The sequence below is a fragment of the Miscanthus floridulus genome, chromosome 16, assembly GCF_019320115.1.
Source record: "Miscanthus floridulus cultivar M001 chromosome 16, ASM1932011v1, whole genome shotgun sequence".
NCBI classification, from domain to species: domain Eukaryota; kingdom Viridiplantae; phylum Streptophyta; class Magnoliopsida; order Poales; family Poaceae; genus Miscanthus; species Miscanthus floridulus.
This window is the reverse complement of record NC_089595.1, coordinates 22,748,006-22,756,400: the sequence shown is the minus strand read 5'-3', so window position 1 is coordinate 22,756,400 and position 8,395 is coordinate 22,748,006. Positions and strand designations below refer to the sequence as shown.

The following is an 8,395-nucleotide window of genomic DNA, read 5'->3' as shown; positions in this document are numbered from 1 at the left end:
CGTCTCCACCATCATCGTAGTGATGCATGGCCTGGTGGGGCTGGGCCGACCATCTGGCCAATGCCGCCAGGAACCATGGTCATGCTGTAGTGGTATGCAACAACTAACTCCTCCTAGAGGAACATGTTTGACCAAGACGATGAGTTCCTAGGTGGGCGCATCGCCAAGCTAAAGTCACGGGTCAAACACCAGAAGTCCACCAATGACAAAGTGAAGGCTAACCTCATCCTCCATGACGTCATCCAAGGCTACAAGGGCATCGGCGATGTGCCTCTCAAGCTCCTCGCCAACATCAAGAAGGTGATGGAGAAGCACATGGAGGAAGCTACCGACGCAATTGACAACAACCTCATTGTGTCCTCCATTACTTCATTTTCATTATTGCCTATATATGCATCTTGCATCATGTGTCACATACGAGCGCATCTTAATTGTGAGTTACACTTACACTCATATAAAGTGAACATGGTTGACATTTTCTAGATAATTGAACTTATTAGAGTGGTTTCTTGACCATATTCTGTGTTAGTCACACTTAATACTGAGGTGTATTCCTGTATCATGGTTAAAGAATTATGTAAAACTATTTTCTAGCTTTGATGCTCTGTTTATCCAATTAACTTCCATTGGAATACATAGATGTTATAATTTATACCACATGAGTACATCGGCCCTCAGCGACGTCTCCACTATCATTGTGGTGACGCATGGCCTAGGGGGCCAAGCTGACCGTCTGGCCAGTGGCGCCGGAGACCACGGTCATGCTGCAGAGGTACGCAGCAATTGACTCCTCCTAGAGGAACATGTTGGACCAAGATGAGTTCCTAGATGGGTGCATCGTCGAGCTAAAGACTCAGGTCAATCACCGAAGGCTAACCTCGTCCGACATGATGTCATCCAGGGCCACAAGGCATTGGCGATGTACCCCTTAAGCTCCTCGCCAATGTCAAGAAGGTGCTGGAGAAGCGCAAGGAGGAAGCTATTGACACAATCAACAACAACCACATCGTGTGTGAGTAATGAGTTTTATTACATCATTTTGATTGTTGCCTATATATCCATCTTGCATCGTGTGTCACACAAGAGCGCATCTTATTTGTGAGTTACACTTACTCTATATAAAGTGAACATGGTTTACATTTTTAGATAACTAAACTTATTAGAGTGGTGTCAAGACCATATTTTGTGTTAGTCACACTTAATACAAAGGTGTACTCCTATGTCATGGTTAAAGAATTGAGTAAAATTATTGTCCAGCTTTGATGCTTGTTTGTCTAATTAACTTTCATTGGAATACATAGAAATGCTGTAATTTATACCACATGAGTACATCCGCCCTCAGCAATGTCTCCATCGTCATCATGGTGACGCACTGCCTAGTGGGGCTAAACCGACCGTTTGGCCATTGGTGCTGGAGACCACGGTCGTGCTACAGAGGTACGCTGCAACTGACTCCTCCTTGAGGAACATGTTGGACCAGGATGAGTTCCTAGTTGGGTGCATCCTCAAGATGAAGACACAGGTCAAACCCCAGAAGGCCACCAACGATGAAGCGAAGTCTAACCTCATCGTCCATGACATCATCCAGGGCCACAAGGACATAGGTGATGTGCCCCTAGAGCTCCTTGCTATCGTCAAGAAGGTGCTAGAGAGGCGCATAGCGAAGCTACCGACACAATCAACAACAACCTCATCATGTGTTAGTTATGAGTTTTATTACTTCATTTTGATTGTTGCCCATATATGCATTTTGATTTTTGAATGCATGTGTCACACACACACAAGGTGTAGCTTTTACGTAGCAACTGACTCCTCCTCGAGTGAACACCTTATTTCCTCTCCTTCTCTAGCATTCTCAGAGTTGCTCTCTTGTAGCAAGGCTCACCGGAGCGTCAAGATCCCATGGATCGCCAACAAGAATGCGTGGCTGGTGGTGTCCCTGAGTGGCCACGCCAAGCTGCTCAAGAAGGCCGAGGAGCTCTTTGTCCCACTATGATGTCTCAATCCCCATGGTGATGCGCAATGCCGGTGAGGTTGAGCCGACCTTCTAGCCGGCAGAGCCAAAGGCCAACGTCGCCTTGGAGAGGTACACAGCTAACCTTGGAAGAACATGATGGATCATGAGAAATGCTATACCAGTGTATCGTGGAGCTGAAGATGCAGGTCAAACACCATGTGGTGGAGGGAAGGGGAGATAGGGCTGAGAGGGGCCCGGCACCTGCCAACACCCTAAGTCTACTACATTACTCTACTTTAATTAGCTACTTATTAATAATACAATTAGCTAGTTAATGATATTATTTATGGTTTGATTTCTTGTCTTCCCTCTATATTAATCTCTAATAGCATATTATGTAATTCAGAATTAGGTCTTTTTAATATTATCCCAACTTTTTGTGATTTTTATTATTTCCTACTAAATATCGAGTTCGTCCTCACGGGCCAGTGTTGTTAGTGTTGTCCTCATAGGGAAAGAGGGAGTTTGTGCTTTTGTTGCATTGCATCCTGGCCGTCAGCCAGGGGTTCCGATCCTCGCCTAGCGCGATGCCTCATAATCACAGGAAGCTCAAGATCCAATGGATCGTCAAGAACACCATGCAGAACGCGACGTTCTGGAAGCACCGTGCCGCGCTGCTGGAGAAGGCAATGCTCTCCATCCTCTGCAAAATCCCTATGGCCATGGCGGTGTAAGGCCCCGATAATGTCAAGCTGGCGTTCTAGCCACCAGAGCTTGACAAGGCCAAGGGCATCATGCAGAAGTATTTAGAGCTGCCTGAGGCCTCCAAGGGGACGCACAGGCTAGACAACGAGGTCTTCCTACGCTAGGGCTTGAAGAAGATGGGGAAACGGTTCGAGAGCTACAAGGCCATCGCCTGCTAGCTCGAGGTCAACCTCATCCTCAACGTCATCAGCCTTGGCCGCCATAGCAACCTCGATGACCTAGCATCTGAGTTTGCCGCCATCGTCTGGTCAGAGGTGGACTTGCTCAGGAGCACCGTCTATGAGCTGAGTGCCTGAACTCGCTCACCTTGGCCATAGTGGTGGTCGTTCTGCCGTCGCTCGCACTAGAAGAAGTTGTGGCGTGGTGCTTGTGTGGTCACAGAAGGAGCCACTTGCTAGGGCATCGCCGGTGGTGGCGAACGCACCACTGTTTGTGTAGCCACCACCGCTGCTGAAACCCGAGCTGTTGCTGGTGCCACCGCAGGAGCCCCTGATGGCACCATCACAGGACCCACTGATGGTGCCACCATTTGTGATGGCACCACCAATGGTAGCTGACATGCCGGTGTTGTTAAGAAAGTGTTGGAGAAGCATGACATGCGGTCAAGAAGGTGTTGGAGAAGTGCATGGAGGAAGCTACCGACACAATCAACAACAACCTCATCGTGTCTTAATTATGAGTTTTGTTACTTCAGTTTGATTGGTGCCTATATGCATTTTGAATGCATGTGTCACACACGCGCGCATCTTATTTGTGGGTCATACACTTACACTCGTATACAAAATGAACAAGGTTGATAATTTCTAGATAATTGAACTTATTAGAGTGGTGCTAGACCATATTTTGTGAGATCAAGTTCACAACTTTTTCTTGATGACTCATCGTGTCATGAACATTTATTTGTGTAGCACATGTCCTAGTAAAATGAAGTTATACACATATCCACAGGTGTATCTTAGTAGGAAAAAAATATTTTGATTTGCCCAACTATGTAGTGTCCTCAGATCGATATCCTTGTCCTTCTTTTATGTTTATACTTTGTCCCTCTTTTGTGTTTGGAACCAAACACAATTTCCTGTAGGTTAGCCACCCACCCACATGGGCTATAAAATGAGCATCTCTCCATCCCCATTCGCACACCAACCAAGAGAGAACACCTTTTTTCCTCTCCTTCTCTAGCATTTCGAGAGTTGCTCTATTGTAGCAAGGCTCACCAGAGCATCAAGATCCCATGGATTGCCAACAAGAACGCGTGGCTGGTGGTGTCCCTGAGGGGCCATGCCAAGGTGCTCCAGAACGCTGAGGACCTCTCTAGCCCACTATGATGTCCCTATCCCCATGGTGATGTACAGTGCTGGTGAGGTTGAACCAACCATCTAGCCGGTGCTGTTAGAGGCCAAAGTCATCCCAGACAGGTACACAGCTAACCCCCTCAAAGAACATGATGGATCATGAGAAATGCTACGCTGATGTATCATGGAGCTGAAGATGCAAGTCAAACACCCTATGGTGGAGGAAAAGGGAGATGGGGCTAAGAGGGGGCAGGCACCTACCAACACCCCTAACACTAACCACAGCCAATCTGTAGCGACTCCAAATCGGTCGCTAAAAGTTGTTATAGCGACCAATGATGTAAAAGTCGCAGGAAGTGGCATCGCTATAAGTCTATAGCGACCGATAGGGTTTACGAGCACATGAACTCGCTCACCTCGGCCACAGCGGCAGTTGTTCCACCAGCGCTCGCACTAGAAGAAGCTACGGTGGTGGTGCTTGTGTTGTCGTAGTAGGAGCCACTGATGGTGGTGCCACCAATGGTGGCAAACACGCCACTGTATGTGCAGCAGCAGCCGCGCTGGAACCCGAGCTGTTGTTGGTGCCATCGTAGGAGCCCCTGATGGCATCATCGCAGGAGCCACTAATAGTGCCACCATTTGCAATGGCGCCACCAATGGTAGCTAATGCGCCGGTGTTGTCAAGAAGGTGTTGAAGAAGCATGACGTGCGGTCAAGAAGGTGTTGGAGAAGCGCATGGAGGAAGCTAGGGACACAAAGAACAACCTCATCGTGTGTTAATTATGAGTTTTATTACTTCATTTGATTGTTGCGAAATGCATTTTGAATGCATGTGTCACACACGCGCACATATTATTTGTGGGTCACACTTACACTCTGTATTCAAAATGAACAAGGATGATATTTTCTTGATAATTGAACTTATTAGAGTGGTGCTAGACCATATTCTAGTGAGAGCAAGTTTCATAACTTTTTCTTGACGACTCATCGAGCCATGAACACTTATTTGTGTAGCACATGTCCTAGTAAAATAAATTTAGGCACCTATCCACAGGTGTATCTTAGTAGGAAAAATATTTTTTGATTTTCCCAACTATGTTGTGTCATCATACGATATCTTTGTCCCTCTTCTATGTTTATACTTTGTCCCTCTTCTGTGTTTGGAACCTAAACACAATACCTAGTAGGTCAGCCACACACCCACACGGGCTATAAAATGAGCCTCACTCCATCCCCATTCTCACAGAGAACACCTTATTTCCTCTCCTTCCCTAGCATTCTGAGAGTTGCTCTGTTGTAGCAAGGCTCACCTGAATCGTCAAGATCCCATAACATGTTTTGTAACCTAACGTTGTAAATCTTACGCAACTCTAATGTATGATATTATTGTACCAATGTTGTAATGTTGTGGTGACTCCATTGTTGATCCTGTATAGGTTGTAAAATATGGATGATTTGAAGTTCCCCAAGGACACCAGACAGACTACCAGATTATTAGGCTCCCAGTGTGCAGCAGTCAGAGGTCTTTAGGACAATGACAGGTGCATGTGGGCTAGCATAATTTGGGTGGTTCTGCCACAGCTGGTATCAGGGCTCATACATTGGATTTTCTAACATTACTTTTGAAAACTTCAAAAGGATTTTGCAATTAAAAGTGTTTGAAAGAAACTAATTAAAAATGCTCTTCTAACTTCCCTTATGCTTGCTATCAATGTCTCATGGAGACTTTTTGATGACTCAAGTAGAAGGCATCGGAAGGTGTTCAACTCTTCTTCAGGAAGTCAGGTGGAAAATCAATTTATCCGATAAATCGAAAGTGCGCCAACTTTAGTGAAAATAGCATATAAAGTATCGCCCTATGTATAAAATGAGTGCGCTGGCAGTTCTAAGTAAAATTATGGGTTTGTGAGTGAGAGGTTATGTAAATAATGGCAACTATGTAAACTAACTCAATAAAGTTATGTATGGGAAGGGTTTACATTTTGCGTTATTTACATTTCAACTTACTATTCTATAACGTCACACCTACGCTAAGGTAAGAAGGTAAGTAACATCGGCTTGCATGATGTCAAGATGTAGCCCTCCCTCCGAAGATGTGATTCCGGACATCGGCTGCACGATGTGGAGATGTAGCCCTCTTGCCGGTGATGTGAATCCAGACACTTCCCTCAAGAAGTGACCTACCTAAGGACATTCTATATGGCAACATACAGGGAGTAAGTATCTACCATGTGATGGTGGTCATGGTCGCACAGCCGAGGTGTGTTTACCCGTGCATGTCCCGTAAAGCGAAGGTACATGAAGTGAATACGTACTAGTCACGTATGCAGCATTGTCCATGCAGCGTTAATCGCATGGGCGCCACTTCTATATCAAGTGGTGATGTATGTTGGCATGGGCTAGTGATGCAATGATTTTCTGCAGGTATACTAACTTGTGCAAGTAAGAGAGTGTTGAGCGACCTTGAAATAGTAAGAGTGACTCGTATGTATGTGCCATCATGTATGTTCTTGTCGTTTTGCTTTTGGTGAGGTCGTTGTATCAAACGTAGGACAAGCATGCACCAAATCATTCGTATAAGGTTGAAATATAATGGTGTTTAAAAACTCCCTCCTTCCATTCAAGGAATGTCTACTAATTGTTATAGCTGTTTTGTCCCAATAAATCTCATCATATCCTAGGTTTTTGTCAATAAACTACCCTTCGATTGTCCTTGCCCCATAAGTTTCTAATCTTTGGGAACTTTTGGATGCACTTTAATTTTCCTCGTCAACTTGTTATGGAAACCTAGGACTAATCCTTGATATCTCAACCTATGCATGTGTCATGTCTTGGTTTCTTCTCCCCTGACACATGCTATTTTCTTGACTTTGCTAACTCGACATATGTTACTTGAGAATTACTGTAGTTGTGTCCTATGATGGTATCATAATCTTGGACCACTGGTACAGCGTCAAAACCTAGGGTCTCCTATGGAATGCTAGCAACAAGGTAGTACTATTGGGTGCACTCGCTAATATCAAGGTCTATGGTCATGATCCATTATAGCTCCGCAATTAATGTGATACTATCCCTTTTGCACCCTCCTTGGAATACATGTCCTGTGCTTCTTTTGAAATTCCTAAATCCCTTGTTACTTGCAACCATATTTTGATCTCGGTTGTAATCCCGAAACCAACCCTGTTGTTTTATGAACTTCTTGCAAGTTAATGTGTTTGACACATTTCCTTTTCCATTACCCAACCCAAGGCTTTTGGCGCTTTGAAATCTTAGGATGAGATTTATGTAAGGGGGAGGAGCTGTAACACCCTAGGTGTTAAGCACTTAATAAAGACTTGATCATGTTCATCATCATGCATAACCATTAAGCATTAAGGCAGAAATACATTTCATGTTTGAAGTTATATCATGAATATGTTGTTTATGATGTGTTTTATTTGATACATGAAATGCTGTGAATAATAGTGATTAAGGCTTTTTGTGATTTTGTAGTTTAATAATCTGTTTATACACTTGAGAAGATGATGAAATAAACTTTGTAGTACAAAGTGTGTGCTCTCATGTGGAATGAAAAGTTTGATGATGTTTCTTGGTCAGCCATGTTTAAACTTAAGCTCAAAAATTGAATTCAATTTTGATTCTCACACAGCCATTTTGACTCCCTGAAAAACTGAAATTAAGTTCAATTTTTGGTGAATTATTAAATGAATTTTCATAGATAAAAATTGGGCAACTTTTGTTTCAATTGGTTGGTACTATGCTTGAACTATGTTAATGTGTAATTGGTTGATATGTTTGATAGATGTTTGACTACTAATTAATCAATCAAAGTTTGCTAATCAAAACTGCTTGTTAAAAGCCTTGACTGAATCTTAGTTTTCAGTTTCAAGTCTCTCTCTTCAAAATTCAAAATCTCTCAAATCTTCAAGTTTTTGGTGTTTGTCCTTTAATCAAAATTGGAGATCTCAGTCAAATGGACAATATTTATTAATGGAGTTGATCAGGTTTCTGCACAGAATCAAGAGAAAGAAGGATGAGAGAATGAAGGTTCAGTTGGTGAATAGTGGCACCAGCTGTAGCACCATGCAGCTGCCTGCTCGCCGCCGTCTAGCACCTTCACGCCGTTTCACGCGCGTGGACATGTGGGCGTGCGAGAGGCCAAGCTCGAGAAGGCGCTGCCGAAGCCATGACGTCGTCCTCGTCCTTTAAAACGCGAAGCAGCCGGCGCTCCTCCTCTTTCTCCTCTCTCTTCTTGCCACCGCTCCATCTCCATCCAATTGCTCGCATCCACAGCTTCGCCTCATCCTTTCTAACCTCCTTGACCCATATTCAGCGGTCCTAGTCACTGAAATCAGCCGTGCGCTCGATTCCCACCGTGGCC

General features: G+C 44.3%; 1 pseudogene; it reads left to right on the top strand.

The window, feature by feature from the left end:
* The first annotated feature begins 2,544 nt into the window (after nt 1–2,544).
* On the top strand, nt 2,545–3,421 carry LOC136510419 (uncharacterized; annotated as a pseudogene).
* Nucleotides 3,422–8,395: the final 4,974 nt, after the last annotated feature.